Genomic DNA, 23,198 nt, shown 5'->3' on the forward strand with positions numbered 1-23,198 from the left:
CATGGATTGTTGATGGCGCTTTGGTGCGTGTGGACAGCTCCTAGGAATTTATTTTCCCCATCAGTTTGTCTTTGTATCATGAAATAGGGACAGGATTATCGTACAGGAAACATTTGAGGAGCAAACGCTGAATACTTTTGCGTGCACGAGGGCTCCATATCTCAGTGGCAAGAGCACTGGTCTCGTAAACCAGGGGTCGCGAGTTCAAGCCTCGCGCAGGAGCCTTTCTGCAGGTCCGTGGTGCCATAGCATTATTTGTTCTCCTTTGGCTGTGACGTAAAACTTCTGTGTAAAGGTCGGCAAAACACGCATCTGAAAATCTTCTTCCGTTTACTGCTCTAATCGATCTGTCCTGCTTTTCGATGCAGCCGCCATATCCAGTAGCCACATGAAACGTGGTACACCAGATTTCTTGACCCTAATTCTTTAGTTTTGTGGCTTCATAGCTCAGTGGATAGAGCACTGGTCTTGTAAACCAGGGATAGTGAGTTCAATCCTCACTGGAGTCTGATTTCTGCGGAACATTTTTACAGCTAAGGTAACCACTTTTCCTGGGTCGTCTGCTGTTGACAGCCTTCTTTTGACAAGAGTGGTTACTTCAAGGGTTGCCATAAAGTGTGCGTTCGTTAAAGTGACCTGCACATTAGCGAGAAAGTCACAGCAAATTCAGCACAAAAAATACATGGTTTGTTGATGGAGCATTGGTGCGTGGACAGCTGCTAGGATTTTATTTTTCCCGTCAGTTTCTCTTTGTATCATGAAATAGGGACAGAATTATCATACAGGCAACATTTGAGGAGCAAACGCTGACTACTCTTTCATGCACCAGGGCTCTATAGCTCAGTGGTAAGAGCACTGGTCTCGTAAACCAGGGGTCGCGAGTTCAATCCTCGCTGGAGCCTGTTTCAGGACCGTGGCACAGAGAATGACTTACCTTTATTTTTTCTTCTTTGTCTGTGACGTAAAGGTTCTGTGGTAAAGGTCGACAAAACACACATCTCAAAATGTACCCGCGTTCACTGGGCTCACCGATCAGACCTGCTTTTGTACACAGCGGCCATACCATGGAGCGACATGAAATGTGGCACACCAGATTTTCTGACCCAAAATCTGCAACAGTGTGGTTTCATAGCTCAGTGGTCAGAGCACTGGTCTTGTAAACCAGGGGTCGTGAGTTCAATCCTCACTGGAGCCTAGACCTGACGTAACAGTTTTACAGCAAAGGTGAAATGAGCAACTTTGCCTGGATAGTCTACCGTTAACCACCTTCTATAGACAAAAATACTGGTTACTTCAAGTGTACCAGTGGTGTGTCTTGAGTCAACCAGCCTTCAGCAAATGTGAAATCTCTGCTTTTGTTCAAGTGAATTGCACCTTAGCTAGAAAGTCAAAGCAAATTTAGGAAGAAAAATACATGGATTGTTGATGGCGCTTTGGTGCTTGTGGACAGCTCCTAGGAATTTATTTTCCCCATCAGTTTGTCTTTGTATCATGAAATAGGGACAGGATTATCGTACAGGAAACATTTGAGGAGCAAACGCTGAATACTTTTGCGTGCACGAGGGCTCCATAGCTCAGTGGCAAGAGCACTGGTCTCGTAAACCAGGGGTCGCGAGTTCAAGCCTCGCGCAGGAGCCTTTCTGCAGGTCCGTGGTGCCATAGCATTATTTGTTCTCCTTTGGCTGTGACGTAAAACTTCTGTGTAAAGGTCGGCAAAACACGCATGTGAAAATCTTCTTCCGTTTACTGCTCTAATCGATCTGTCCTGCTTTTCGATGCAGCCGCCATATCGAGTAGCCACATGAAACGTGGTACACCAGATTTCTTGACCCTAATTCTTTAGTTTTGTGGCTTCATAGCTCAGTGGATAGAGCACTGGTCTTGTAAACCAGGGATAGTGAGTTCAATCCTCACTGGAGTCTGATTTCTGCGGAACATTTTTACAGCTAAGATAACCACTTTTCCTGGGTCGTCTGCTGTTGACAGCCTTCTTTTGACAAGAGTGGTTACTTCAAGGGTTGCCATAAAGTGTGCGTTCGTTAAAGTGACCTGCACATTAGCGAGAAAGTCACAGCAAATTCAGCACAAAAAATACATGGTTTGTTGATGGAGCATTGGTGCGTGGACAGCTGCTAGGATTTTATTTTTCCCGTCAGTTTCTCTTTGTATCATGAAATAGGGACAGAATTATCATACAGGCAACATTTGAGGAGCAAACGCTGACTACTCTTTCATGCACCAGTGCTCTATAGCTCAGTGGTAAGAGCACTGGTCTCGTAAACCAGGGGTCGCGAGTTCAATCCTCGCTCGAGCCTGTTTCAGGACCCTGGCACAGAGAATGACTTACCTTTATTTTTTCTTCTTTGTCTGTGACGTAAAGGTTCTGTGGTAAAGGTCGACAAAACACACATCTCAAAATGTACCCGCTTTCACTGGGCTCACCGATCAGACCTGCTTTTGTACACAGCGGCCATACCATGGAGCGACATGAAATGTGGCACACCAGATTTTCTGACCCAAAATCTGCAACAGTGTGGCTTCATAGCTCAGTGGTCAGAGCACTGGTCTTGTAAACCAGGGGTCGTGAGTTCAATCCTCACTGGAGCCTAGACCTGACGTAACAGTTTTACAGCAAAGGTGAAATGAGCAACTTTGCCTGGATAGTCTACCGTTAACCACCTTCTATAGACAAAAATACTGGTTACTTCAAGTGTACCAGTGGTGTGTCTTGAGTCAACCAGCCTTCAGCAAATGTGAAATCTCTGCTTTTGTTCAAGTGAATTGCACCTTAGCTAGAAAGTCAAAGCAAATTTAGGAAGAAAAATACATGGATTGTTGATGGCGCTTTGGTGCGTGTGGACAGCTCCTAGGAATTTATTTTCCCCATCAGTTTGTCTTTGTATCATGAAATAGGGACAGGATTATCGTACAGGAAACATTTGAGGAGCAAACGATGAATACTTTTGCGTGCACGAGGGCTCCATAGCTCAGTGGCAAGAGCACTGGTCTCGTAAACCAGGGGTCGCGAGTTCAAGCCTCGCGCAGGAGCCTTTCTGCAGGTCCGTGGTGCCATAGCATTATTTGTTCTCCTTTGGCTGTGACGTAAAACTTCTGTGTAAAGGTCGGCAAAACACGCATCTGAAAATCTTCTTCCGTTTACTGCTCTAATCGATCTGTCCTGCTTTTCGATGCAGCCGCCATATCGATTAGCCACATGAAACGTAGTACACCAGATTTCTTGACCCTAATTCTTTAGTTTTGTGGCTTCATAGCTCAGTGGATAGAGCACTGGTCTTGTAAACCAGGGATAGTGAGTTTAATCCTCACTGGAGTCTGATTTCTGCGGAACATTTTTACAGCTAAGGTAACCACTTTTCCTGGGTCGTCTGCTGTTGACAGCCTTCTTTTGACAAGAGTGGTTACTTCAAGGGTTGCCATAAAGTGTGCGTTCGTTAAAGTGACCTGCACATTAGCGAGAAAGTCACAGCAAATTCAGCACAAAAAATACATGGTTTGTTGATGGAGCATTGGTGCGTGGACAGCTGCTAGGATTTTATTTTTCCCGTCAGTTTCTCTTTGTATCATGAAATAGGGACAGAATTATCATACAGGCAACATTTGAGGAGCAAACGCTGACTACTCTTTCATGCACCAGGGCTCTATAGCTCAGTGGTAAGAGCACTGGTCTCGTAAACCAGGGGTCGCGAGTTCAATCCTCGCTGGAGCCTGTTTCAGGACCGTGGCACAGAGAATGACTTACCTTTATTTTTTCTTCTTTGTCTGTGACGTAAAGGTTCTGTGGTAAAGGTCGACAAAACACACATCTCAAAATGTACCCGCGTTCACTGGGCTCACCGATCAGACCTGCTTTTGTACACAGCGGCCATACCATGGAGCGACATGAAATGTGGCACACCAGATTTTCTGACCCAAAATCTGCAACAGTGTGGTTTCATAGCTCAGTGGTCAGAGCACTGGTCTTGTAAACCAGGGGTCGTGAGTTCAATCCTCACTGGAGCCTAGACCTGACGTAACAGTTTTACAGCAAAGGTGAAATGAGCAACTTTGCCTGGATAGTCTACCGTTAACCACCTTCTATAGACAAAAATACTGGTTACTTCAAGTGTACCAGTGGTGTGTCTTGAGTCAACCAGCCTTCAGCAAATGTGAAATCTCTGCTTTTGTTCAAGTGAATTGCACCTTAGCTAGAAAGTCAAAGCAAATTTAGGAAGAAAAATACATGGATTGTTGATGGCGCTTTGGTGCGTGTGGACAGCTCCTAGGAATTTATTTTCCCCATCAGTTTGTCTTTGTATCATGAAATAGGGACAGGATTATCGTACAGGAAACATTTGAGGAGCAAACGATGAATACTTTTGCGTGCACGAGGGCTTCATAGCTCAGTGGCAAGAGCACTGGTCTCGTAAACCAGGGGTCGCGAGTTCAAGCCTCGCGCAGGAGCCTTTCTGCAGGTCCGTGGTGCCATAGCATTATTTGTTCTCCTTTGGCTGTGACGTAAAACTTCTGTGTAAAGGTCGGCAAAACACGCATCTGAAAATCTTCTTCCGTTTACTGCTCTAATCGATCTGTCCTGCTTTTCGATGCAGCCGCCATATCGATTAGCCACATGAAACGTAGTACACCAGATTTCTTGACCCTAATTCTTTAGTTTTGTGGCTTCATAGCTCAGTGGATAGAGCACTGGTCTTGTAAACCAGGGATAGTGAGTTCAATCCTCACTGGAGTCTGATTTCTGCGGAACATTTTTACAGCTAAGGTAACCACTTTTCCTGGGTCGTCTGCTGTTGACAGCCTTCTTTTGACAAGAGTGGTTACTTCAAGGGTTGCCATAAAGTGTGCGTTCGTTAAAGTGACCTGCACATTAGCGAGAAAGTCACAGCAAATTCAGCACAAAAAATACATGGTTTGTTGATGGAGCATTGGTGCGTGGACAGCTGCTAGGATTTTATTTTTCCCGTCAGTTTCTCTTTGTATCATGAAATAGGGACAGAATTATCATACAGGCAACATTTGAGGAGCAAACGCTGACTACTCTTTCATGCACCAGGGCTCTATAGCTCAGTGGTAAGAGCACTGGTCTCGTAAACCAGGGGTCGCGAGTTCAATCCTCGCTGGAGCCTGTTTCAGGACCGTGGCACAGAGAATGACTTACCTTTATTTTTTCTTCTTTGTCTGTGACGTAAAGGTTCTGTGGTAAAGGTCGACAAAACACACATCTCAAAATGTACCCGCGTTCACTGGGCTCACCGATCAGACCTGCTTTTGTACACAGCGGCCATACCATGGAGCGACATGAAATGTGGCACACCAGATTTTCTGACCCAAAATCTGCAACAGTGTGGTTTCATAGCTCAGTGGTCAGAGCACTGGTCTTGTAAACCAGGGGTCGTGAGTTCAATCCTCACTGGAGCCTAGACCTGACGTAACAGTTTTACAGCAAAGGTGAAATGAGCAACTTTGCCTGGATAGTCTACCGTTAACCACCTTCTATAGACAAAAATACTGGTTACTTCAAGTGTACCAGTGGTGTGTCTTGAGTCAACCAGCCTTCAGCAAATGTGAAATCTCTGCTTTTGTTCAAGTGAATTGCACCTTAGCTAGAAAGTCAAAGCAAATTTAGGAAGAAAAATACATGGATTGTTGATGGCGCTTTGGTGCTTGTGGACAGCTCCTAGGAATTTATTTTCCCCATCAGTTTGTCTTTGTATCATGAAATAGGGACAGGATTATCGTACAGGAAACATTTGAGGAGCAAACGCTGAATACTTTTGCGTGCACGAGGGCTCCATAGCTCAGTGGCAAGAGCACTGGTCTCGTAAACCAGGGGTCGCGAGTTCAAGCCTCGCGCAGGAGCCTTTCTGCAGGTCCGTGGTGCCATAGCATTATTTGTTCTCCTTTGGCTGTGACGTAAAACTTCTGTGTAAAGGTCGGCAAAACACGCATGTGAAAATCTTCTTCCGTTTACTGCTCTAATCGATCTGTCCTGCTTTTCGATGCAGCCGCCATATCGAGTAGCCACATGAAACGTGGTACACCAGATTTCTTGACCCTAATTCTTTAGTTTTGTGGCTTCATAGCTCAGTGGATAGAGCACTGGTCTTGTAAACCAGGGATAGTGAGTTCAATCCTCACTGGAGTCTGATTTCTGCGGAACATTTTTACAGCTAAGATAACCACTTTTCCTGGGTCGTCTGCTGTTGACAGCCTTCTTTTGACAAGAGTGGTTACTTCAAGGGTTGCCATAAAGTGTGCGTTCGTTAAAGTGACCTGCACATTAGCGAGAAAGTCACAGCAAATTCAGCACAAAAAATACATGGTTTGTTGATGGAGCATTGGTGCGTGGACAGCTGCTAGGATTTTATTTTTCCCGTCAGTTTCTCTTTGTATCATGAAATAGGGACAGAATTATCATACAGGCAACATTTGAGGAGCAAACGCTGACTACTCTTTCATGCACCAGTGCTCTATAGCTCAGTGGTAAGAGCACTGGTCTCGTAAACCAGGGGTCGCGAGTTCAATCCTCGCTCGAGCCTGTTTCAGGACCCTGGCACAGAGAATGACTTACCTTTATTTTTTCTTCTTTGTCTGTGACGTAAAGGTTCTGTGGTAAAGGTCGACAAAACACACATCTCAAAATGTACCCGCTTTCACTGGGCTCACCGATCAGACCTGCTTTTGTACACAGCGGCCATACCATGGAGCGACATGAAATGTGGCACACCAGATTTTCTGACCCAAAATCTGCAACAGTGTGGCTTCATAGCTCAGTGGTCAGAGCACTGGTCTTGTAAACCAGGGGTCGTGAGTTCAATCCTCACTGGAGCCTAGACCTGACGTAACAGTTTTACAGCAAAGGTGAAATGAGCAACTTTGCCTGGATAGTCTACCGTTAACCACCTTCTATAGACAAAAATACTGGTTACTTCAAGTGTACCAGTGGTGTGTCTTGAGTCAACCAGCCTTCAGCAAATGTGAAATCTCTGCTTTTGTTCAAGTGAATTGCACCTTAGCTAGAAAGTCAAAGCAAATTTAGGAAGAAAAATACATGGATTGTTGATGGCGCTTTGGTGCGTGTGGACAGCTCCTAGGAATTTATTTTCCCCATCAGTTTGTCTTTGTATCATGAAATAGGGACAGGATTATCGTACAGGAAACATTTGAGGAGCAAACGCTGAATACTTTTGCGTGCACGAGGGCTCCATAGCTCAGTGGCAAGAGCACTGGTCTCGTAAACCAGGGGTCGCGAGTTCAAGCCTCGCGCAGGAGCCTTTCTGCAGGTCCGTGGTGCCATAGCATTATTTGTTCTCCTTTGGCTGTGACGTAAAACTTCTGTGTAAAGGTCGGCAAAACACGCATGTGAAAATCTTCTTCCGTTTACTGCTCTAATCGATCTGTCCTGCTTTTCGATGCAGCCGCCATATCGATTAGCCACATGAAACGTAGTACACCAGATTTCTTGACCCTAATTCTTTAGTTTTGTGGCTTCATAGCTCAGTGGATAGAGCACTGGTCTTGTAAACCAGGGATAGTGAGTTCAATCCTCACTGGAGTCTGATTTCTGCGGAACATTTTTACAGCTAAGGTAACCACTTTTCCTGGGTCGTCTGCTGTTGACAGCCTTCTTTTGACAAGAGTGGTTACTTCAAGGGTTGCCATAAAGTGTGCGTTCGTTAAAGTGACCTGCACATTAGCGAGAAAGTCACAGCAAATTCAGCACAAAAAATACATGGTTTGTTGATGGAGCATTGGTGCGTGGACAGCTGCTAGGATTTTATTTTTCCCGTCAGTTTCTCTTTGTATCATGAAATAGGGACAGAATTATCATACAGGCAACATTTGAGGAGCAAACGCTGACTACTCTTTCATGCACCAGGGCTCTATAGCTCAGTGGTAAGAGCACTGGTCTCGTAAACCAGGGGTCGCGAGTTCAATCCTCGCTGGAGCCTGTTTCAGGACCGTGGCACAGAGAATGACTTACCTTTATTTTTTCTTCTTTGTCTGTGACGTAAAGGTTCTGTGGTAAAGGTCGACAAAACACACATCTCAAAATGTACCCGCGTTCACTGGGCTCACCGATCAGACCTGCTTTTGTACACAGCGGCCATACCATGGAGCGACATGAAATGTGGCACACCAGATTTTCTGACCCAAAATCTGCAACAGTGTGGCTTCATAGCTCAGTGGTCAGAGCACTGGTCTTGTAAACCAGGGGTCGTGAGTTCAATCCTCACTGGAGCCTAGACCTGACGTAACAGTTTTACAGCAAAGGTGAAATGAGCAACTTTGCCTGGATAGTCTACCGTTAACCACCTTCTATAGACAAAAATACTGGTTACTTCAAGTGTACCAGTGGTGTGTCTTGAGTCAACCAGCCTTCAGCAAATGTGAAATCTCTGCTTTTGTTCAAGTGAATTGCACCTTAGCTAGAAAGTCAAAGCAAATTTAGGAAGAAAAATACATGGATTGTTGATGGCGCTTTGGTGCGTGTGGACAGCTCCTAGGAATTTATTTTCCCCATCAGTTTGTCTTTGTATCATGAAATAGGGACAGGATTATCGTACAGGAAACATTTGAGGAGCAAACGATGAATACTTTTGCGTGCACGAGGGCTTCATAGCTCAGTGGCAAGAGCACTGGTCTCGTAAACCAGGGGTCGCGAGTTCAAGCCTCGCGCAGGAGCCTTTCTGCAGGTCCGTGGTGCCATAGCATTATTTGTTCTCCTTTGGCTGTGACGTAAAACTTCTGTGTAAAGGTCGGCAAAACACGCATCTGAAAATCTTCTTCCGTTTACTGCTCTAATCGATCTGTCCTGCTTTTCGATGCAGCCGCCATATCGATTAGCCACATGAAACGTAGTACACCAGATTTCTTGACCCTAATTCTTTAGTTTTGTGGCTTCATAGCTCAGTGGATAGAGCACTGGTCTTGTAAACCAGGGATAGTGAGTTCAATCCTCACTGGAGTCTGATTTCTGCGGAACATTTTTACAGCTAAGGTAACCACTTTTCCTGGGTCGTCTGCTGTTGACAGCCTTCTTTTGACAAGAGTGGTTACTTCAAGGGTTGCCATAAAGTGTGCGTTCATTAAAGTGACCTGCACATTAGCGAGAAAGTCACAGCAAATTCAGCACAAAAAATACATGGTTTGTTGATGGAGCATTGGTGCGTGGACAGCTGCTAGGATTTTATTTTTCCCGTCAGTTTCTCTTTGTATCATGAAATAGGGACAGAATTATCATACAGGCAACATTTGAGGAGCAAACGCTGACTACTCTTTCATGCACCAGTGCTCTATAGCTCAGTGGTAAGAGCACTGGTCTCGCAAACCAGGGGTCGCGAGTTCAATCCTCGCTGGAGCCTGTTTCAGGACCCTGGCACAGAGAATGACTTACCTTTATTTTTTCTTCTTTGTCTGTGACGTAAAGGTTCTGTGGTAAAGGTCGACAAAACACACATCTCAAAATGTACCCGCGTTCACTGGGCTCACCGATCAGACCTGCTTTTGTACACAGCGGCCATACCATGGAGCGACATGAAATGTGGCACACCAGATTTTCTGACCCAAAATCTGCAACAGTGTGGCTTCATAGCTCAGTGGTCAGAGCACTGGTCTTGTAAACCAGGGGTCGTGAGTTCAATCCTCACTGGAGCCTAGACCTGACGTAACAGTTTTACAGCAAAGGTGAAATGAGCAACTTTGCCTGGATAGTCTACCGTTAACCACCTTCTATAGACAAAAATACTGGTTACTTCAAGTGTACCAGTGGTGTGTCTTGAGTCAACCAGCCTTCAGCAAATGTGAAATCTCTGCTTTTGTTCAAGTGAATTGCACCTTAGCTAGAAAGTCAAAGCAAATTTAGGAAGAAAAATACATGGATTGTTGATGGCGCTTTGGTGCGTGTGGACAGCTCCTAGGAATTTATTTTCCCCATCAGTTTGTCTTTGTATCATGAAATAGGGACAGGATTATCGTACAGGAAACATTTGAGGAGCAAACGCTGAATACTTTTGCGTGCACGAGGGCTCCATAGCTCAGTGGCAAGAGCACTGGTCTCGTAAACCAGGGGTCGCGAGTTCAAGCCTCGCGCAGGAGCCTTTCTGCAGGTCCGTGGTGCCATAGCATTATTTGTTCTCCTTTGGCTGTGACGTAAAACTTCTGTGTAAAGGTCGGCAAAACACGCATGTGAAAATCTTCTTCCGTTTACTGCTCTAATCGATCTGTCCTGCTTTTCGATGCAGCCGCCATATCGAGTAGCCACATGAAACGTGGTACACCAGATTTCTTGACCCTAATTCTTTAGTTTTGTGGCTTCATAGCTCAGTGGATAGAGCACTGGTCTTGTAAACCAGGGATAGTGAGTTCAATCCTCACTGGAGTCTGATTTCTGCGGAACATTTTTACAGCTAAGATAACCACTTTTCCTGGGTCGTCTGCTGTTGACAGCCTTCTTTTGACAAGAGTGGTTACTTCAAGGGTTGCCATAAAGTGTGCGTTCGTTAAAGTGACCTGCACATTAGCGAGAAAGTCACAGCAAATTCAGCACAAAAAATACATGGTTTGTTGATGGAGCATTGGTGCGTGGACAGCTGCTAGGATTTTATTTTTCCCGTCAGTTTCTCTTTGTATCATGAAATAGGGACAGAATTATCATACAGGCAACATTTGAGGAGCAAACGCTGACTACTCTTTCATGCACCAGTGCTCTATAGCTCAGTGGTAAGAGCACTGGTCTCGTAAACCAGGGGTCGCGAGTTCAATCCTCGCTCGAGCCTGTTTCAGGACCCTGGCACAGAGAATGACTTACCTTTATTTTTTCTTCTTTGTCTGTGACGTAAAGGTTCTGTGGTAAAGGTCGACAAAACACACATCTCAAAATGTACCCGCTTTCACTGGGCTCACCGATCAGACCTGCTTTTGTACACAGCGGCCATACCATGGAGCGACATGAAATGTGGCACACCAGATTTTCTGACCCAAAATCTGCAACAGTGTGGCTTCATAGCTCAGTGGTCAGAGCACTGGTCTTGTAAACCAGGGGTCGTGAGTTCAATCCTCACTGGAGCCTAGACCTGACGTAACAGTTTTACAGCAAAGGTGAAATGAGCAACTTTGCCTGGATAGTCTACCGTTAACCACCTTCTATAGACAAAAATACTGGTTACTTCAAGTGTACCAGTGGTGTGTCTTGAGTCAACCAGCCTTCAGCAAATGTGAAATCTCTGCTTTTGTTCAAGTGAATTGCACCTTAGCTAGAAAGTCAAAGCAAATTTAGGAAGAAAAATACATGGATTGTTGATGGCGCTTTGGTGCGTGTGGACAGCTCCTAGGAATTTATTTTCCCCATCAGTTTGTCTTTGTATCATGAAATAGGGACAGGATTATCGTACAGGAAACATTTGAGGAGCAAACGCTGAATACTTTTGCGTGCACGAGGGCTCCATATCTCAGTGGCAAGAGCACTGGTCTCGTAAACCAGGGGTCGCGAGTTCAAGCCTCGCGCAGGAGCCTTTCTGCAGGTCCGTGGTGCCATAGCATTATTTGTTCTCCTTTGGCTGTGACGTAAAACTTCTGTGTAAAGGTCGGCAAAACACGCATCTGAAAATCTTCTTCCGTTTACTGCTCTAATCGATCTGTCCTGCTTTTCGATGCAGCCGCCATATCCAGTAGCCACATGAAACGTGGTACACCAGATTTCTTGACCCTAATTCTTTAGTTTTGTGGCTTCATAGCTCAGTGGATAGAGCACTGGTCTTGTAAACCAGGGATAGTGAGTTCAATCCTCACTGGACTCTGATTTCTGCGGAACATTTTTACAGCTAAGGTAACCACTTTTCCTGGGTCGTCTGCTGTTGACAGCCTTCTTTTGACAAGAGTGGTTACTTCAAGGGTTGCCATAAAGTGTGCGTTCGTTAAAGTGACCTGCACATTAGCGAGAAAGTCACAGCAAATTCAGCACAAAAAATACATGGTTTGTTGATGGAGCATTGGTGCGTGGACAGCTGCTAGGATTTTATTTTTCCCGTCAGTTTCTCTTTGTATCATGAAATAGGGACAGAATTATCATACAGGCAACATTTGAGGAGCAAACGCTGACTACTCTTTCATGCACCAGTGCTCTATAGCTCAGTGGTAAGAGCACTGGTCTCGCAAACCAGGGGTCGCGAGTTCAATCCTCGCTGGAGCCTGTTTCAGGACCCTGGCACAGAGAATGACTTACCTTTATTTTTTCTTCTTTGTCTGTGACGTAAAGGTTCTGTGGTAAAGGTCGACAAAACACACATCTCAAAATGTACCCGCGTTCACTGGGCTCACCGATCAGACCTGCTTTTGTACACAGCGGCCATACCATGGAGCGACATGAAATGTGGCACACCAGATTTCCTGACCCAAAATCTGCAACAGTGTGGCTTCATAGCTCAGTGGTCAGAGCACTGGTCTTGTAAACCAGGGGTCGTGAGTTCAATCCTCACTGGAGCCTAGACCTGACGTAACAGTTTTACAGCAAAGGTGAAATGAGCAACTTTGCCTGGATAGTCTACCGTTAACCACCTTCTATAGACAAAAATACTGGTTACTTCAAGTGTACCAGTGGTGTGTCTTGAGTCAACCAGCCTTCAGCAAATGTGAAATCTCTGCTTTTGTTCAAGTGAATTGCACCTTAGCTAGAAAGTCAAAGCAAATTTAGGAAGAAAAATACATGGATTGTTGATGGCGCTTTGGTGCGTGTGGACAGCTCCTAGGAATTTATTTTCCCCATCAGTTTGTCTTTGTATCATGAAATAGGGACAGGATTATCGTACAGGAAACATTTGAGGAGCAAACGCTGAATACTTTTGCGTGCACGAGGGCTCCATAGCTCAGTGGCAAGAGCACTGGTCTCGTAAACCAGGGGTCGCGAGTTCAAGCCTCGCGCAGGAGCCTTTCTGCAGGTCCGTGGCACAGTCACTGCCATAGCATTATTTGTTCTCCTTTGGCTGTGACGTAAAACTTCTGTGTAAAGCTCGGCAAATACGCATCTGAAAATCTTCTTCCGTTTACTGCCTTAATCGATCTGTCCTGCTTTTCGATGCAGCCGCCATATCCAGTAGCCACATGAAACGTGGTACACCAGATTTCTTGACCCTCATTCTTTAGTTTTGTGGCTTCATAGCTCAGTGGATAGAGCACTGGTCTTGTAAACCAGGGATAGTGAGTTCAATCCTCACTGGAGTCTGATTTCTGCGGAACATTTTTACAGCTAAGGTAACCACTTTTCCTGGGTCGTCTGCTGTTGACAGCCTTCTTTTGACAAGAGTGGTTACTTCAAGGGTTGCCATAAAGTGTGCGTTCGTTAAAGTGACCTGCACATTAGCGAGAAAGTCACAGCAAATTCAGCACAAAAAATACATGGTTTGTTGATGGAGCATTGGTGCGTGGACAGCTGCTAGGATTTTATTTTTCCCGTCAGTTTCTCTTTGTATCATGAAATAGGGACAGAATTATCATACAGGCAACATTTGAGGAGCAAACGCTGACTACTCTTTCATGCACCAGGGCTCTATAGCTCAGTGGTAAGAGCACTGGTCTCGTAAACCAGGGGTCGCGAGTTCAATCCTCGCTGGAGCCTGTTTCAGGACCGTGGCACAGAGATTGACTTACCTTTTTTTTTTCTTCTTTGTCTGTGACGTAAAGGTTCTGTGGTAAAGGTCGACAAAACACACATCTCAAAATGTACCCGCGTTCACTGGGCTCACCGATCAGACCTGCTTTTGTACACAGCGGCCATACCATGGAGCGACATGAAATGTGGCACACCAGATTTTCTGACCCAAAATCTGCAACAGTGTGGCTTCATAGCTCAGTGGTCAGAGCACTGGTCTTGTAAACCAGGGGTCGTGAGTTCAATCCTCACTGGAGCCTAGACCTGACGTAACAGTTTTACAGCAAAGGTGAAATGAGCAACTTTGCCTGGATAGTCTACCGTTAACCACCTTCTATAGACAAAAATACTGGTTACTTCAAGTGTACCAGTGGTGTGTCTTGAGTCAACCAGCCTTCAGCAAATGTGAAATCTCTGCTTTTGTTCAAGTGAATTGCACCTTAGCTAGAAAGTCAAAGCAAATTTAGGAAGAAAAATACATGGATTGTTGATGGCGCTTTGGTGCGTGTGGACAGCTCCTAGGAATTTATTTTCCCCATCAGTTTGTCTTTGTATCATGAAATAGGGACAGGATTATCGTACAGGAAACATTTGAGGAGCAAACGCTGAATACTTTTGCGTGCACGAGGGCTCCATATCTCAGTGGCAAGAGCACTGGTCTCGTAAACCAGGGGTCGCGAGTTCAAGCCTCGCGCAGGAGCCTTTCTGCAGGTCCGTGGTGCCATAGCATTATTTGTTCTCCTTTGGCTGTGACGTAAAACTTCTGTGTAAAGGTCGGCAAAACACGCATGTGAAAATCTTCTTCCGTTTACTGCTCTAATCGATCTGTCCTGCTTTTCGATGCAGCCGCCATATCGAGTAGCCACATGAAACGTGGTACACCAGATTTCTTGACCCTAATTCTTTAGTTTTGTGGCTTCATAGCTCAGTGGATAGAGCACTGGTCTTGTAAACCAGGGATAGTGAGTTCAATCCTCACTGGAGTCTGATTTCTGCGGAACATTTTTACAGCTAAGGTAACCACTTTTCCTGGGTCGTCTGCTGTTGACAGCCTTCTTTTGACAAGAGTGGTTACTTCAAGGGTTGCCATAAAGTGTGCGTTCGTTAAAGTGACCTGCACATTAGCGAGAAAGTCACAGCAAATTCAGCACAAAAAATACATGGTTTGTTGATGGAGCATTGGTGCGTGGACAGCTGCTAGGATTTTATTTTTCCCGTCAGTTTCTATTTGTATCATGAAATAGGGACAGAATTATCATACAGGCAACATTTGAGGAGCAGACGCTGACTACTCTTTCATGCAGCAGTGCTCTATAGCTCAGTGGTAAGAGCACCGGTCTCGTAAAAACAGGGGTCGCGAGTTCAATCCTCGCTCGAGCCTGTTTCAGGACCGTGGCACAGAGAATGACTTACCTTTATTTTTTCTTCTTTGTCTGTGACGTAAAGGTTCTGTGGTAAAGGTCGACAAAACACACATCTCAAAATGTACCCGCTTTCACTGGGCTCACCGATCAGACCTGCTTTTGTACACAGCGGCCATACCATGGAGCGACATGAAATGTGGCACACCAGATTTTCTGACCCAAAATCTGCAACAGTGTGGCTTCATAGCTCAGTGGTCAGAGCACTGGTTTTGTAAACCAGGGGTCGTGAGTTCAATCCTCACTGGAGCCTAGACCTGACGTAACAGTTTTACAGCAAAGGTGAAATGAGCAACTTTGCCTGGATAGTCTACCGTTAACCACCTTCTATAGACAAAAATACTGGTTACTTCAAGTGTACCAGTGGTGTGTCTTGAGTCAACCAGCCTTCAGCAAATGTGAAATCTCTGCTTTTGTTCAAGTGAATTGCACCTTAGCTAGAAAGTCAAAGCAAATTTAGGAAGAAAAAAACATGGATTGTTGATGGCGCTTTGGTGCGTGTGGACAGCTCCTAGGAATTTATTTTCCCCATCAGTTTGTCTTTGTATCATGAAATAGGGACAGGATTATCATACAGGCAACATTTGAGGAGCAAACGCTGACTATTCTTTCATGCACCAGGGCTCTATAGCTCAGTGGTAAGAGCACTGGTCTCGTAAACCAGGGGTCGCGAGTTCAATCCTCGCTGGAGCCTGTTTCAGGACCGTGGCACAGAGATTGACTTACCTTTATTTTTTCTTCTTTGTCTGTGACGTAAAGGTTCTGTGGTAAAGGTCGACAAAACACACATCTCAAAATGTACCCGCGTTCACTGGGCTCACCGATCAGACCTGCTTTTGTACACAGCGGCCATACCATGGAGCGACATGAAATGTGGCACACCAGATTTCCTGACCCAAAATCTGCAACAGTGTGGCTTCACAGCTCAGTGGTCAGAGCACTGGTCTTGTAAACCAGGGGTCGTGAGTTCAATCCTCACTGGAGCCTAGACCTGACGTAACAGTTTTACAGCAAAGGTGAAATGAGCAACTTTGCCTGGATAGTCTACCGTTAACCACCTTCTATAGACAAAAATACTGGTTACTTCAAGTGTACCAGTGGTGTGTCTTGAGTCAACCAGCCTTCAGCAAATGTGAAATCTCTGCTTTTGTTCAAGTGAATTGCACCTTAGCTAGAAAGTCAAAGCAAATTTAGGAAGAAAAATACATGGATTGTTGATGGCGCTTTGGTGCGTGTGGACAGCTCCTAGGAATTTATTTTCCCCATCAGTTTGTCTTTGTATCATGAAATAGGGACAGGATTATCGTACAGGAAACATTTGAGGAGCAAACGCTGAATACTTTTGCGTGCACGAGGGCTCCATAGCTCAGTGGCAAGAGCACTGGTCTCGTAAACCAGGGGTCGCGAGTTCAAGCCTCGCGCAGGAGCCTTTCTGCAGGTCCGTGGTGCCATAGCATTATTTGTTCTCCTTTGGCTGTGACGTAAAACTTCTGTGTAAAGGTCGGCAAAACACGCATGTGAAAATCTTCTTCCGTTTACTGCTCTAATCGATCTGTCCTGCTTTTCGATGCAGCCGCCATATCGAGTAGCCACATGAAACGTGGTACACCAGATTTCTTGACCCTAATTCTTTAGTTTTGTGGCTTCATAGCTCAGTGGATAGAGCACTGGTCTTGTAAACCAGGGATAGTGAGTTCAATCCTCACTGGAGTCTGATTTCTGCGGAACATTTTTACAGCTAAGGTAACCACTTTTCCTGGGTCGTCTGCTGTTGACAGCCTTCTTTTGACAAGAGTGGTTACTTCAAGGGTTGCCATAAAGTGTGCGTTCGTTAAAGTGACCTGCACATTAGCGAGAAAGTCACAGCAAATTCAGCACAAAAATACATGGTTTGTTGATGGAGCATTGGTGCGTGGACAGCTGCTAGGATTTTATTTTTCCCGTCAGTTTCTCTTTGTATCATGAAATAGGGACAGAATTATCATACAGGCAACATTTGAGGAGCAAACGCTGACTACTCTTTCATGCACCAGGGCTCTATAGCTCAGTGGTAAGAGCACTGGTCTCGTAAACCAGGGGTCGCGAGTTCAATCCTCGCTGGAGCCTGTTTCAGGACCGTGGCACAGAGATTGACTTACCTTTATTTTTTCTTCTTTGTCTGTGACGTAAAGGTTCTGTGGTAAAGGTCGACAAAACACACATCTCAAAATGTACCCGCGTTCACTGGGCTCACCGATCAGACCTGCTTTTGTACACAGCGGCCATACCATGGAGCGACATGAAATGTGGCACACCAGATTTCCTGACCCAAAATCTGCAACAGTGTGGCTTCACAGCTCAGTGGTCAGAGCACTGGTCTTGTAAACCAGGGGTCGTGAGTTCAATCCTCACTGGAGCCTAGACCTGACGTAACAGTTTTACAGCAAAGGTGAAATGAGCAACTTTGCCTGGATAGTCTACCGTTAACCACCTTCTATAGACAAAAATACTGGTTACTTCAAGTGTACCAGTGGTGTGTCTTGAGTCAACCAGCCTTCAGCAAATGTGAAATCTCTGCTTTTGTTCAAGTGAATTGCACCTTAGCTAGAAAGTCAAAGCAAATTTAGGAAGAAAAATACATGGATTGTTGATGGCGCTTTGGTGCGTGTGGACAGCTCCTAGGAATTTATTTTCCCCATCAGTTTGTCTTTGTATCATGAAATAGGGACAGGATTATCGTACAGGAAACATTTGAGGAGCAGACGCTGAATACTTTTGCGTGCACGAGGGCTCCATAGCTCAGTGGCAAGAGCACTGGTCTCGTAAACCAGGGGTCGCGAGTTCAAGCCTCGCGCAGGAGCCTTTCTGCAGGTCCGTGGTGCCATAGCATTATTTGTTCTCCTTTGGCTGTGACGTAAAACTTCTGTGTAAAGGTCGGCAAAACACGCATCTGAAAATCTTCTTCCGTTTACTGCTCTAATCGATCTGTCCTGCTTTTCGATGCAGCCGCCATATCCAGTAGCCACATGAAACGTGGTACACCAGATTTCTTGACCCTAATTCTTTAGTTTTGTGGCTTCATAGCTCAGTGGATAGAGCACTGGTCTTGTAAACCAGGGATAGTGAGTTCAATCCTCACTGGAGTCTGATTTCTGCGGAACATTTTTACAGCTAAGGTTACCACTTTTCCTGGGTCGTCTGCTGTTGACAGCCTTCTTTTGACAAGAGTGGTTACTTCAAGGGTTGCCATAAAGTGTGCGTTCGTTAAAGTGACCTGCACATTAGCGAGAAAGTCACAGCAAATTCAGCACAAAAAATACATGGTTTGTTGATGGAGCATTGGTGCGTGGACAGCTGCTAGGATTTTATTTTTCCCGTCAGTTTCTCTTTGTATCATGAAATAGGGACAGAATTATCATACAGGCAACATTTGAGGAGCAAACGCTGACTACTCTTTCATGCACCAGTGCTCTATAGCTCAGTGGTAAGAGCACTGGTCTCGCAAACCAGGGGTCGCGAGTTCAATCCTCGCTGGAGCCTGTTTCAGGACCCTGGCACAGAGAATGACTTACCTTTATTTTTTCTTCTTTGTCTGTGACGTAAAGGTTCTGTGGTAAAGGTCGACAAAACACACATCTCAAAATGTACCCGCGTTCACTGGGCTCACCGATCAGACCTGCTTTTGTACACAGCGGCCATACCATGGAGCGACATGAAATGTGGCACACCAGATTTTCTGACCCAAAATCTGCAACAGTGTGGCTTCATAGCTCAGTGGTCAGAGCACTGGTCTTGTAAACCAGGGGTCGTGAGTTCAATCCTCACTGGAGCCTAGACCTGACGTAACAGTTTTACAGCAAAGGTGAAATGAGCAACTTTGCCTGGATAGTCGACCGTTAACCACCTTCTATAGACAAAAATACTGGTTACTTCAAGTGTACCAGTGGTGTGTCTTGAGTCAACCAGCCTTCAGCAAATGTGAAATCACTGCTTTTGTTCAAGTGAATTGCACCTTAGCTAGAAAGTCAAAGCAAATTTAGGAAGAAAAATACATGGATTGTTGATGGCGCTTTGGTGCGTGTGGACAGCTCCTAGGAATTTATTTTCCCCATCAGTTTGTCTTTGTATCATGAAATAGGGACAGGATTATCGTACAGGAAACATTTGAGGAGCAAACGCTGAATACTTTTGCGTGCACGAGGGCTCCATATCTCAGTGGCAAGAGCACTGGTCTCGTAAACCAGGGGTCGCGAGTTCAAGCCTCGCACAGGAGCCTTTCTGCAGGTCCGTGGTGCCATAGCATTATTTGTTCTCCTTTGGCTGTGACGTAAAACTTCTGTGTAAAGGTCGGCAAAACACGCATCTGAAAATCTTCTTCCGTTTACTGCTCTAATCGATCTGTCCTGCTTTTCGATGCAGCCGCCATATCCAGTAGCCACATGAAACGTGGTACACCAGATTTCTTGACCCTAATTCTTTAGTTTTGTGGCTTCATAGCTCAGTGGATAGAGCACTGGTCTTGTAAACCAGGGATAGTGAGTTCAATCCTCACTGGACTCTGATTTCTGCGGAACATTTTTACAGCTAAGGTAACCACTTTTCCTGGGTCGTCTGCTGTTGACAGCCTTCTTTTGACAAGAGTGGTTACTTCAAGGGTTGCCATAAAGTGTGCGTTCGTTAAAGTGACCTGCACATTAGCGAGAAAGTCACAGCAAATTCAGCACAAAAAATACATGGTTTGTTGATGGAGCATTGGTGCGTGGACAGCTGCTAGGATTTTATTTTTCCCGTCAGTTTCTCTTTGTATCATGAAATAGGGACAGAATTATCATACAGGCAACATTTGAGGAGCAAACGCTGACTACTCTTTCATGCACCAGTGCTCTATAGCTCAGTGGTAAGAGCACTGGTCTCGCAAACCAGGGGTCGCGAGTTCAATCCTCGCTGGAGCCTGTTTCAGGACCCTGGCACAGAGAATGACTTACCTTTATTTTTTCTTCTTTGTCTGTGACGTAAAGGTTCTGTGGTAAAGGTCGACAAAACACACATCTCAAAATGTACCCGCGTTCACTGGGCTCACCGATCAGACCTGCTTTTGTACACAGCGGCCATACCATGGAGCGACATGAAATGTGGCACACCAGATTTTCTGACCCAAAATCTGCAACAGTGTGGCTTCATAGCTCAGTGGTCAGAGCACTGGTCTTGTAAACCAGGGGTCGTGAGTTCAATCCTCACTGGAGCCTAGACCTGACGTAACAGTTTTACAGCAAAGGTGAAATGAGCAACTTTGCCTGGATAGTCGACCGTTAACCACCTTCTATAGACAAAAATACTGGTTACTTCAAGTGTACCAGTGGTGTGTCTTGAGTCAACCAGCCTTCAGCAAATGTGAAATCACTGCTTTTGTTCAAGTGAATTGCACCTTAGCTAGAAAGTCAAAGCAAATTTAGGAAGAAAAATACATGGATTGTTGATGGCGCTTTGGTGCGTGTGGACAGCTCCTAGGAATTTATTTTCCCCATCAGTTTGTCTTTGTATCATGAAATAGGGACAGGATTATCGTACAGGAAACATTTGAGGAGCAAACGCTGAATACTTTTGCGTGCACGAGGGCTCCATAGCTCAGTGGCAAGAGCACTGGTCTCGTAAACCAGGGGTCGCGAGTTCAAGCCTCGCGCAGGAGCCTTTCTGCAGGTCCGTGGCACAGTCACTGCCATAGCATTATTTGTTCTCCTTTGGCTGTGACGTAAAACTTCTGTGTAAAGGTCGGCAAAACACGCATCTGAAAATCTTCTTCCGTTTACTGCTCTAATCGATCTGTCCTGCTTTTCGATGCAGCCGCCATATCGAGTAGCCACATGAAACGTAGTACACCAGATTTCTTGACCCTAATTCTTTAGTTTTGTGGCTTCATAGCTCAGTGGATAGAGCACTGGTCTTGTAAACCAGGGATAGTGAGTTCAATCCTCACTGGAGTCTGATTTCTGCGGAACATTTTTACAGCTAAGGTAACCACTTTTCCTGGGTCGTCTGCTGTTGACAGCCTTCTTTTGACAAGAGTGGTTACTTCAAGGGTTGCCATAAAGTGTGCGTTCGTTAAAGTGACCTGCACATTAGCGAGAAAGTCACAGCAAATTCAGCACAAAAAATACATGGTTTGTTGATGGAGCATTGGTGCGTGGACAGCTGCTAGGATTTTATTTTTCCCGTCAGTTTCTCTTTGTATCATGAAATAGGGACAGAATTATCATACAGGCAACATTTGAGGAGCAAACGCTGACTACTCTTTCATGCACCAGGGCTCTATAGCTCAGTGGTAAGAGCACTGGTCTCGTAAACCAGGGGTCGCGAGTTCAATCCTCGCTGGAGCCTGTTTCAGGACCGTGGCACAGAGATTGACTTACCTTTTTTTTTTCTTCTTTGTCTGTGACGTAAAGGTTCTGTGGTAAAGGTCGACAAAACACACATCTCAAAATGTACCCGCGTTCACTGGGCTCACCGATCAGACCTGCTTTTGTACACAGCGGCCATACCATGGAGCGACATGAAATGTGGCACACCAGATTTTCTGACCCAAAATCTGCAACAGTGTGGCTTCATAGCTCAGTGGTCAGAGCACTGGTCTTGTAAACCAGGGGTCGTGAGTTCAATCCTCACTGGAGCCTAGACCTGACGTAACAGTTTTACAGCAAAGGTGAAATGAGCAACTTTGCCTGGATAGTCTACCGTTAACCACCTTCTATAGACAAAAATACTGGTTACTTCAAGTGTACCAGTGGTGTGTCTTGAGTCAACCAGCCTTCAGCAAATGTGAAATCTCTGCTTTTGTTCAAGTGAATTGCACCTTAGCTAGAAAGTCAAAGCAAATTTAGGAAGAAAAATACATGGATTGTTGATGGCGCTTTGGTGCGTGTGGACAGCTCCTAGGAATTTATTTTCCCCATCAGTTTGTCTTTGTATCATGAAATAGGGACAGGATTATCGTACAGGAAACATTTGAGGAGCAAACGCTGAATACTTTTGCGTGCACGAGGGCTCCATATCTCAGTGGCAAGAGCACTGGTCTCGTAAACCAGGGGTCGCGAGTTCAAGCCTCGCGCAGGAGCCTTTCTGCAGGTCCGTGGTGCCATAGCATTATTTGTTCTCCTTTGGCTGTGACGTAAAACTTCTGTGTAAAGGTCGGCAAAACACGCATCTGAAAATCTTCTTCCGTTTACTGCTCTAATCGATCTGTCCTGCTTTTCGATGCAGCCGCCATATCCAGTAGCCACATGAAACGTGGTACACCAGATTTCTTGACCCTAATTCTTTAGTTTTGTGGCTTCATAGCTCAGTGGATAGAGCACTGGTCTTGTAAACCAGGCATAGTGAGTTCAATCCTCACTGGAGTCTGATTTCTGCGGAACATTTTTACAGCTAAGGTAACCACTTTTCCTGGGTCGTCTGCTGTTGACAGCCTTCTTTTGACAAGAGTGGTTACTTCAAGGGTTGCCATAAAGTGTGCGTTCGTTAAAGTGACCTGCACATTAGCGAGAAAGTCACAGCAAATTCAGCACAAAAAATACATGGTTTGTTGATGGAGCATTGGTGCGTGGACAGCTGCTAGGATTTTATTTTTCCCGTCAGTTTCTCTTTGTATCATGAAATAGGGACAGAATTATCATACAGGCAACATTTGAGGAGCAAACGCTGACTACTCTTTCATGCACCAGTGCTCTATAGCTCAGTGGTAAGAGCACTGGTCTCGCAAACCAGGGGTCGCGAGTTCAATCCTCGCTGGAGCCTGTTTCAGGACCCTGGCACAGAGAATGACTTACCTTTATTTTTTCTTCTTTGTCTGTGACGTAAAGGTTCTGTGGTAAAGGTCGACAAAACACACATCTCAAAATGTACCCGCGTTCACTGGGCTCACCGATCAGACCTGCTTTTGTACACAGCGGCCATACCATGGAGCGACATGAAATGTGGCACACCAGATTTTCTGACCCAAAATCTGCAACAGTGTGGCTTCATAGCTCAGTGGTCAGAGCACTGGTCTTGTAAACCAGGGGTCGTGAGTTCAATCCTCACTGGAGCCTAGACCTGACGTAACAGTTTTACAGCAAAGGTGAAATGAGCAACTTTGCCTGGATAGT

General features: G+C 45.4%; 65 non-coding genes across 65 annotated transcripts; all 65 read left to right on the plus strand.

Moving 5' to 3' along the window:
- The first annotated feature begins 150 nt into the window (after positions 1–150).
- trnat-cgu (transfer RNA threonine (anticodon CGU)) lies at positions 151–225 on the plus strand. Its single transcript has one exon. It is a non-coding gene; the product is annotated as a tRNA-Thr (tRNA).
- A 211-nt stretch (positions 226–436) lies between these two features.
- trnat-ugu (transfer RNA threonine (anticodon UGU)) lies at positions 437–509 on the plus strand. The gene has a single exon. It is a non-coding gene; the product is annotated as a tRNA-Thr (tRNA).
- Positions 510–829: 320 nt separating this feature from the next.
- On the plus strand, positions 830–902 carry trnat-cgu (transfer RNA threonine (anticodon CGU)). Its single transcript has one exon. It is a non-coding gene; the product is annotated as a tRNA-Thr (tRNA).
- Positions 903–1,122: 220 nt separating this feature from the next.
- On the plus strand, positions 1,123–1,195 carry trnat-ugu (transfer RNA threonine (anticodon UGU)). Its single transcript has one exon. It is a non-coding gene; the product is annotated as a tRNA-Thr (tRNA).
- Positions 1,196–1,563: 368 nt separating this feature from the next.
- Positions 1,564–1,638, plus strand: trnat-cgu (transfer RNA threonine (anticodon CGU)). Its single transcript has one exon. It is a non-coding gene; the product is annotated as a tRNA-Thr (tRNA).
- Positions 1,639–1,849: 211 nt separating this feature from the next.
- On the plus strand, positions 1,850–1,922 carry trnat-ugu (transfer RNA threonine (anticodon UGU)). Its single transcript has one exon. It is a non-coding gene; the product is annotated as a tRNA-Thr (tRNA).
- A 320-nt stretch (positions 1,923–2,242) lies between these two features.
- Positions 2,243–2,315, plus strand: trnat-cgu (transfer RNA threonine (anticodon CGU)). The gene has a single exon. It is a non-coding gene; the product is annotated as a tRNA-Thr (tRNA).
- Positions 2,316–2,535: 220 nt separating this feature from the next.
- On the plus strand, positions 2,536–2,608 carry trnat-ugu (transfer RNA threonine (anticodon UGU)). Its single transcript has one exon. It is a non-coding gene; the product is annotated as a tRNA-Thr (tRNA).
- Positions 2,609–2,976: 368 nt separating this feature from the next.
- trnat-cgu (transfer RNA threonine (anticodon CGU)) lies at positions 2,977–3,051 on the plus strand. Its single transcript has one exon. It is a non-coding gene; the product is annotated as a tRNA-Thr (tRNA).
- A 211-nt stretch (positions 3,052–3,262) lies between these two features.
- On the plus strand, positions 3,263–3,335 carry trnat-ugu (transfer RNA threonine (anticodon UGU)). Its single transcript has one exon. It is a non-coding gene; the product is annotated as a tRNA-Thr (tRNA).
- A 320-nt stretch (positions 3,336–3,655) lies between these two features.
- On the plus strand, positions 3,656–3,728 carry trnat-cgu (transfer RNA threonine (anticodon CGU)). Its single transcript has one exon. It is a non-coding gene; the product is annotated as a tRNA-Thr (tRNA).
- Positions 3,729–3,948: 220 nt separating this feature from the next.
- On the plus strand, positions 3,949–4,021 carry trnat-ugu (transfer RNA threonine (anticodon UGU)). Its single transcript has one exon. It is a non-coding gene; the product is annotated as a tRNA-Thr (tRNA).
- Positions 4,022–4,389: 368 nt separating this feature from the next.
- trnat-cgu (transfer RNA threonine (anticodon CGU)) lies at positions 4,390–4,464 on the plus strand. The gene has a single exon. It is a non-coding gene; the product is annotated as a tRNA-Thr (tRNA).
- A 211-nt stretch (positions 4,465–4,675) lies between these two features.
- Positions 4,676–4,748, plus strand: trnat-ugu (transfer RNA threonine (anticodon UGU)). The gene has a single exon. It is a non-coding gene; the product is annotated as a tRNA-Thr (tRNA).
- A 320-nt stretch (positions 4,749–5,068) lies between these two features.
- Positions 5,069–5,141, plus strand: trnat-cgu (transfer RNA threonine (anticodon CGU)). Its single transcript has one exon. It is a non-coding gene; the product is annotated as a tRNA-Thr (tRNA).
- Positions 5,142–5,361: 220 nt separating this feature from the next.
- trnat-ugu (transfer RNA threonine (anticodon UGU)) lies at positions 5,362–5,434 on the plus strand. Its single transcript has one exon. It is a non-coding gene; the product is annotated as a tRNA-Thr (tRNA).
- A 368-nt stretch (positions 5,435–5,802) lies between these two features.
- trnat-cgu (transfer RNA threonine (anticodon CGU)) lies at positions 5,803–5,877 on the plus strand. The gene has a single exon. It is a non-coding gene; the product is annotated as a tRNA-Thr (tRNA).
- A 211-nt stretch (positions 5,878–6,088) lies between these two features.
- On the plus strand, positions 6,089–6,161 carry trnat-ugu (transfer RNA threonine (anticodon UGU)). The gene has a single exon. It is a non-coding gene; the product is annotated as a tRNA-Thr (tRNA).
- A 320-nt stretch (positions 6,162–6,481) lies between these two features.
- On the plus strand, positions 6,482–6,554 carry trnat-cgu (transfer RNA threonine (anticodon CGU)). Its single transcript has one exon. It is a non-coding gene; the product is annotated as a tRNA-Thr (tRNA).
- A 220-nt stretch (positions 6,555–6,774) lies between these two features.
- Positions 6,775–6,847, plus strand: trnat-ugu (transfer RNA threonine (anticodon UGU)). The gene has a single exon. It is a non-coding gene; the product is annotated as a tRNA-Thr (tRNA).
- A 368-nt stretch (positions 6,848–7,215) lies between these two features.
- Positions 7,216–7,290, plus strand: trnat-cgu (transfer RNA threonine (anticodon CGU)). The gene has a single exon. It is a non-coding gene; the product is annotated as a tRNA-Thr (tRNA).
- Positions 7,291–7,501: 211 nt separating this feature from the next.
- Positions 7,502–7,574, plus strand: trnat-ugu (transfer RNA threonine (anticodon UGU)). The gene has a single exon. It is a non-coding gene; the product is annotated as a tRNA-Thr (tRNA).
- A 320-nt stretch (positions 7,575–7,894) lies between these two features.
- Positions 7,895–7,967, plus strand: trnat-cgu (transfer RNA threonine (anticodon CGU)). Its single transcript has one exon. It is a non-coding gene; the product is annotated as a tRNA-Thr (tRNA).
- A 220-nt stretch (positions 7,968–8,187) lies between these two features.
- Positions 8,188–8,260, plus strand: trnat-ugu (transfer RNA threonine (anticodon UGU)). Its single transcript has one exon. It is a non-coding gene; the product is annotated as a tRNA-Thr (tRNA).
- Positions 8,261–8,628: 368 nt separating this feature from the next.
- trnat-cgu (transfer RNA threonine (anticodon CGU)) lies at positions 8,629–8,703 on the plus strand. Its single transcript has one exon. It is a non-coding gene; the product is annotated as a tRNA-Thr (tRNA).
- Positions 8,704–8,914: 211 nt separating this feature from the next.
- Positions 8,915–8,987, plus strand: trnat-ugu (transfer RNA threonine (anticodon UGU)). Its single transcript has one exon. It is a non-coding gene; the product is annotated as a tRNA-Thr (tRNA).
- Positions 8,988–9,307: 320 nt separating this feature from the next.
- Positions 9,308–9,380, plus strand: trnaa-cgc (transfer RNA alanine (anticodon CGC)). Its single transcript has one exon. It is a non-coding gene; the product is annotated as a tRNA-Ala (tRNA).
- Positions 9,381–9,600: 220 nt separating this feature from the next.
- Positions 9,601–9,673, plus strand: trnat-ugu (transfer RNA threonine (anticodon UGU)). Its single transcript has one exon. It is a non-coding gene; the product is annotated as a tRNA-Thr (tRNA).
- Positions 9,674–10,041: 368 nt separating this feature from the next.
- On the plus strand, positions 10,042–10,116 carry trnat-cgu (transfer RNA threonine (anticodon CGU)). The gene has a single exon. It is a non-coding gene; the product is annotated as a tRNA-Thr (tRNA).
- A 211-nt stretch (positions 10,117–10,327) lies between these two features.
- trnat-ugu (transfer RNA threonine (anticodon UGU)) lies at positions 10,328–10,400 on the plus strand. Its single transcript has one exon. It is a non-coding gene; the product is annotated as a tRNA-Thr (tRNA).
- Positions 10,401–10,720: 320 nt separating this feature from the next.
- On the plus strand, positions 10,721–10,793 carry trnat-cgu (transfer RNA threonine (anticodon CGU)). The gene has a single exon. It is a non-coding gene; the product is annotated as a tRNA-Thr (tRNA).
- Positions 10,794–11,013: 220 nt separating this feature from the next.
- trnat-ugu (transfer RNA threonine (anticodon UGU)) lies at positions 11,014–11,086 on the plus strand. The gene has a single exon. It is a non-coding gene; the product is annotated as a tRNA-Thr (tRNA).
- A 368-nt stretch (positions 11,087–11,454) lies between these two features.
- Positions 11,455–11,529, plus strand: trnat-cgu (transfer RNA threonine (anticodon CGU)). The gene has a single exon. It is a non-coding gene; the product is annotated as a tRNA-Thr (tRNA).
- A 211-nt stretch (positions 11,530–11,740) lies between these two features.
- On the plus strand, positions 11,741–11,813 carry trnat-ugu (transfer RNA threonine (anticodon UGU)). Its single transcript has one exon. It is a non-coding gene; the product is annotated as a tRNA-Thr (tRNA).
- A 320-nt stretch (positions 11,814–12,133) lies between these two features.
- Positions 12,134–12,206, plus strand: trnaa-cgc (transfer RNA alanine (anticodon CGC)). The gene has a single exon. It is a non-coding gene; the product is annotated as a tRNA-Ala (tRNA).
- A 220-nt stretch (positions 12,207–12,426) lies between these two features.
- On the plus strand, positions 12,427–12,499 carry trnat-ugu (transfer RNA threonine (anticodon UGU)). The gene has a single exon. It is a non-coding gene; the product is annotated as a tRNA-Thr (tRNA).
- Positions 12,500–12,867: 368 nt separating this feature from the next.
- On the plus strand, positions 12,868–12,942 carry trnat-cgu (transfer RNA threonine (anticodon CGU)). The gene has a single exon. It is a non-coding gene; the product is annotated as a tRNA-Thr (tRNA).
- Positions 12,943–13,161: 219 nt separating this feature from the next.
- On the plus strand, positions 13,162–13,234 carry trnat-ugu (transfer RNA threonine (anticodon UGU)). Its single transcript has one exon. It is a non-coding gene; the product is annotated as a tRNA-Thr (tRNA).
- Positions 13,235–13,554: 320 nt separating this feature from the next.
- Positions 13,555–13,627, plus strand: trnat-cgu (transfer RNA threonine (anticodon CGU)). Its single transcript has one exon. It is a non-coding gene; the product is annotated as a tRNA-Thr (tRNA).
- Positions 13,628–13,847: 220 nt separating this feature from the next.
- On the plus strand, positions 13,848–13,920 carry trnat-ugu (transfer RNA threonine (anticodon UGU)). The gene has a single exon. It is a non-coding gene; the product is annotated as a tRNA-Thr (tRNA).
- A 368-nt stretch (positions 13,921–14,288) lies between these two features.
- On the plus strand, positions 14,289–14,363 carry trnat-cgu (transfer RNA threonine (anticodon CGU)). Its single transcript has one exon. It is a non-coding gene; the product is annotated as a tRNA-Thr (tRNA).
- A 211-nt stretch (positions 14,364–14,574) lies between these two features.
- On the plus strand, positions 14,575–14,647 carry trnat-ugu (transfer RNA threonine (anticodon UGU)). The gene has a single exon. It is a non-coding gene; the product is annotated as a tRNA-Thr (tRNA).
- Positions 14,648–15,261: 614 nt separating this feature from the next.
- trnat-ugu (transfer RNA threonine (anticodon UGU)) lies at positions 15,262–15,334 on the plus strand. Its single transcript has one exon. It is a non-coding gene; the product is annotated as a tRNA-Thr (tRNA).
- A 368-nt stretch (positions 15,335–15,702) lies between these two features.
- trnat-cgu (transfer RNA threonine (anticodon CGU)) lies at positions 15,703–15,775 on the plus strand. Its single transcript has one exon. It is a non-coding gene; the product is annotated as a tRNA-Thr (tRNA).
- A 220-nt stretch (positions 15,776–15,995) lies between these two features.
- On the plus strand, positions 15,996–16,068 carry trnat-ugu (transfer RNA threonine (anticodon UGU)). Its single transcript has one exon. It is a non-coding gene; the product is annotated as a tRNA-Thr (tRNA).
- A 368-nt stretch (positions 16,069–16,436) lies between these two features.
- On the plus strand, positions 16,437–16,511 carry trnat-cgu (transfer RNA threonine (anticodon CGU)). The gene has a single exon. It is a non-coding gene; the product is annotated as a tRNA-Thr (tRNA).
- Positions 16,512–16,722: 211 nt separating this feature from the next.
- Positions 16,723–16,795, plus strand: trnat-ugu (transfer RNA threonine (anticodon UGU)). Its single transcript has one exon. It is a non-coding gene; the product is annotated as a tRNA-Thr (tRNA).
- A 319-nt stretch (positions 16,796–17,114) lies between these two features.
- Positions 17,115–17,187, plus strand: trnat-cgu (transfer RNA threonine (anticodon CGU)). Its single transcript has one exon. It is a non-coding gene; the product is annotated as a tRNA-Thr (tRNA).
- A 220-nt stretch (positions 17,188–17,407) lies between these two features.
- trnat-ugu (transfer RNA threonine (anticodon UGU)) lies at positions 17,408–17,480 on the plus strand. The gene has a single exon. It is a non-coding gene; the product is annotated as a tRNA-Thr (tRNA).
- A 368-nt stretch (positions 17,481–17,848) lies between these two features.
- On the plus strand, positions 17,849–17,923 carry trnat-cgu (transfer RNA threonine (anticodon CGU)). Its single transcript has one exon. It is a non-coding gene; the product is annotated as a tRNA-Thr (tRNA).
- Positions 17,924–18,134: 211 nt separating this feature from the next.
- trnat-ugu (transfer RNA threonine (anticodon UGU)) lies at positions 18,135–18,207 on the plus strand. The gene has a single exon. It is a non-coding gene; the product is annotated as a tRNA-Thr (tRNA).
- A 320-nt stretch (positions 18,208–18,527) lies between these two features.
- Positions 18,528–18,600, plus strand: trnaa-cgc (transfer RNA alanine (anticodon CGC)). The gene has a single exon. It is a non-coding gene; the product is annotated as a tRNA-Ala (tRNA).
- A 220-nt stretch (positions 18,601–18,820) lies between these two features.
- Positions 18,821–18,893, plus strand: trnat-ugu (transfer RNA threonine (anticodon UGU)). The gene has a single exon. It is a non-coding gene; the product is annotated as a tRNA-Thr (tRNA).
- Positions 18,894–19,261: 368 nt separating this feature from the next.
- Positions 19,262–19,336, plus strand: trnat-cgu (transfer RNA threonine (anticodon CGU)). The gene has a single exon. It is a non-coding gene; the product is annotated as a tRNA-Thr (tRNA).
- Positions 19,337–19,547: 211 nt separating this feature from the next.
- trnat-ugu (transfer RNA threonine (anticodon UGU)) lies at positions 19,548–19,620 on the plus strand. The gene has a single exon. It is a non-coding gene; the product is annotated as a tRNA-Thr (tRNA).
- A 320-nt stretch (positions 19,621–19,940) lies between these two features.
- Positions 19,941–20,013, plus strand: trnaa-cgc (transfer RNA alanine (anticodon CGC)). The gene has a single exon. It is a non-coding gene; the product is annotated as a tRNA-Ala (tRNA).
- A 220-nt stretch (positions 20,014–20,233) lies between these two features.
- trnat-ugu (transfer RNA threonine (anticodon UGU)) lies at positions 20,234–20,306 on the plus strand. Its single transcript has one exon. It is a non-coding gene; the product is annotated as a tRNA-Thr (tRNA).
- Positions 20,307–20,674: 368 nt separating this feature from the next.
- On the plus strand, positions 20,675–20,749 carry trnat-cgu (transfer RNA threonine (anticodon CGU)). Its single transcript has one exon. It is a non-coding gene; the product is annotated as a tRNA-Thr (tRNA).
- Positions 20,750–20,969: 220 nt separating this feature from the next.
- On the plus strand, positions 20,970–21,042 carry trnat-ugu (transfer RNA threonine (anticodon UGU)). Its single transcript has one exon. It is a non-coding gene; the product is annotated as a tRNA-Thr (tRNA).
- Positions 21,043–21,362: 320 nt separating this feature from the next.
- On the plus strand, positions 21,363–21,435 carry trnat-cgu (transfer RNA threonine (anticodon CGU)). The gene has a single exon. It is a non-coding gene; the product is annotated as a tRNA-Thr (tRNA).
- Positions 21,436–21,655: 220 nt separating this feature from the next.
- trnat-ugu (transfer RNA threonine (anticodon UGU)) lies at positions 21,656–21,728 on the plus strand. Its single transcript has one exon. It is a non-coding gene; the product is annotated as a tRNA-Thr (tRNA).
- A 368-nt stretch (positions 21,729–22,096) lies between these two features.
- Positions 22,097–22,171, plus strand: trnat-cgu (transfer RNA threonine (anticodon CGU)). The gene has a single exon. It is a non-coding gene; the product is annotated as a tRNA-Thr (tRNA).
- Positions 22,172–22,382: 211 nt separating this feature from the next.
- On the plus strand, positions 22,383–22,455 carry trnat-ugu (transfer RNA threonine (anticodon UGU)). Its single transcript has one exon. It is a non-coding gene; the product is annotated as a tRNA-Thr (tRNA).
- A 320-nt stretch (positions 22,456–22,775) lies between these two features.
- On the plus strand, positions 22,776–22,848 carry trnaa-cgc (transfer RNA alanine (anticodon CGC)). Its single transcript has one exon. It is a non-coding gene; the product is annotated as a tRNA-Ala (tRNA).
- A 220-nt stretch (positions 22,849–23,068) lies between these two features.
- On the plus strand, positions 23,069–23,141 carry trnat-ugu (transfer RNA threonine (anticodon UGU)). Its single transcript has one exon. It is a non-coding gene; the product is annotated as a tRNA-Thr (tRNA).
- The last annotated feature ends 57 nt before the right edge of the window (positions 23,142–23,198 follow it).

Source organism: Alosa pseudoharengus, unplaced genomic scaffold (genome assembly GCF_046254945.1).
Source record: "Alosa pseudoharengus isolate Yale_2024_CS ecotype anadromous, Long Island Sound unplaced genomic scaffold, YU_APseudo_1.1 YU_APseudo_1.1_scf_6, whole genome shotgun sequence".
Taxonomy (NCBI): Eukaryota; Metazoa; Chordata; class Actinopteri; order Clupeiformes; family Clupeidae; genus Alosa; species Alosa pseudoharengus.